Source organism: Lepisma saccharinum, chromosome 12 (genome assembly GCF_977018435.1).
Source record: "Lepisma saccharinum chromosome 12, izLepSacc3.1, whole genome shotgun sequence".
Taxonomy (NCBI): domain Eukaryota; kingdom Metazoa; phylum Arthropoda; class Insecta; order Zygentoma; family Lepismatidae; genus Lepisma; species Lepisma saccharinum.
Genome location: NC_139240.1, coordinates 26,679,505 through 26,681,440, shown reverse-complemented (window position 1 = coordinate 26,681,440; position 1,936 = coordinate 26,679,505). Strand labels below are relative to the sequence as shown.

General features: G+C 41.4%; 1 non-coding gene across 1 annotated transcript; it reads left to right on the top strand.

Annotated features, from left to right (window-relative positions):
- The first annotated feature begins 941 nt into the window (after positions 1 to 941).
- Positions 942 to 1,012, top strand: TRNAS-AGA (transfer RNA serine (anticodon AGA)). The gene has a single exon. It is a non-coding gene; the product is annotated as a tRNA-Ser (tRNA).
- The last annotated feature ends 924 nt before the right edge of the window (positions 1,013 to 1,936 follow it).

Here is a 1,936-nt window from a genome sequence, read left to right as displayed (position 1 = left end):
AAATAGCTCTCCAGGATTTGGATTATGGTCACGGGACAATTAATTTTGTATAGTGTGGAGAAAATGTGCGGCCATCATAAGTTGTCGAACGCTCCACTGATGTCGGCAAAAATAATTGTGATATATTTTCCATCTATTTCCCTTGTTGCTTTTGATAGTGCATTAATTGGCATCCTCGGTGGAGCGACCCTTCGTGAAGCCGTACTGATTTCCAGTGTTACCTATCATTTTGAGGAAGTCCTGAAATCTTCTATTTATAAGCTTTTCCAGTAGTTTACCAATACCATTTAACAGACAGATAGGTCTATAGGTTTTTAATGCCAGCTCATCTTGTTTTCCCTCCTTTTTAATTACTATCAATCTCCCCTCCTTCCATGGGGTAGGGAATTGTTTCTCAATTAGGCACAAGTTGAAGAGACGTAATGAATTGAAGCATCTTAGGAAGAGACATTTTTAATATCTCAGCCGGAATGCCATCAGGCCCTGGACCTTTGCCATTTCTTACTGTAGCCAGTTTGCTCAACACTTCTTCAGATGTAAACGGAAGAATTGGGTTATTATTTGGGTACCTTCCCATCTCGCTTCTAATTATGGCATTAACCTCGTTGTCCATGTCTTCATCATCATCTGGCAATAGTCCATACAGCAATGCTATGGCAGTTTCCTTTAAGTCCATGGTTATGGACCCATCAGGTTTCCTGAGAGTAGTAATTCCTGAATCCTGTTTAATTTTATTTGTTGCAATCCTGTACGGTATTCCCCATTTGTCTTTTTTGAGATTTTTATTTACAAATTTTTGCCAATTTTTCTTCCTAAAATTCTTGAGCTCCTCTGAGAGATGTACTACATAGAACTTTAGGCGAAAAATGCAGGCTCGACTGGATTCCATGGATTTCACACAGGTAAAACAGTGGAAGCGAAAAATTAAGTGAAGCCAAGCCAGCTCGGTAGCTCAGTGGTAGAGCAATGGCATAGAATGCCAGAGACCTGGGTTCGAGTCCTGGTCGAGCCTGGATTTTTCCCTGAAAATTCTACATCATAATATACATGTATTTACCATTTCATGAGTACGTCCCCATCAACAGTCTCGACCACATCTATTTCCGGTATTTTAATGCAACTCTGAAGGGGCGTGGCTTCCTCGTGTGTATTGCTCCTAAAAGTTTGAAGATCACGAGACTAGTATCGGGATCATTGAACTGGAACTGGTTACTACTCTTTGTTCATTAAAGTGCTTCGTTTCTATCTTCTAGGATGTGATTTCGATTTGTTCACTGACAAAAAAAAGTATTACTTATCTGAACACGGCCAAGTCACTCAGTCCGAAATTATTGAGGTGATCATCCGCGATTAATGAGTACTCGTTTATGGTTTTCCATTGTTGGGTACACACAACCCGGCGGATGCTCTTTCAAGAGATACTGGAATCGAACCAGCAGACGATAACCCACAACTATAAGAGACCAGGGTTTTATTTATGCAAGATAAAGTCATTGATATTGCCTCCTATCAGCATCATCGACTGGATTCCATTGATTCCACATAGGTAAAACAGGAAGTGAAAACAAGCCAGCTTGGTAGCTCAGTGGTAGAGCAATGGCATAGAATGCCAGAGACCTGGGTTCGAGTCAAGGGTTGTCAAGTAAAGAGGGAAAGTAATCAAGCAAAATGAAAATGAAAATACTTGTTTTTAGGAAGTTGGTTCAGAGATGAGAGCTATTATTCGTGAGTGCTGGAACACTGATAGTTCATTCATAGAGGAAGTTCATTCCACGCTCTTGAAGCTGAATATATGAATGATGATTCCAAAAGCACTAGTGTGTGCATTGGAAGCTCAAGTTTTGGGCCTCCCCCATGGCGCAGTGGTAGCGTCTTTGCCTTGTAATCAAGGGGTCCCGGGTTCGATACCCGGTGGAGGCACAAGTGGTTCGGATCC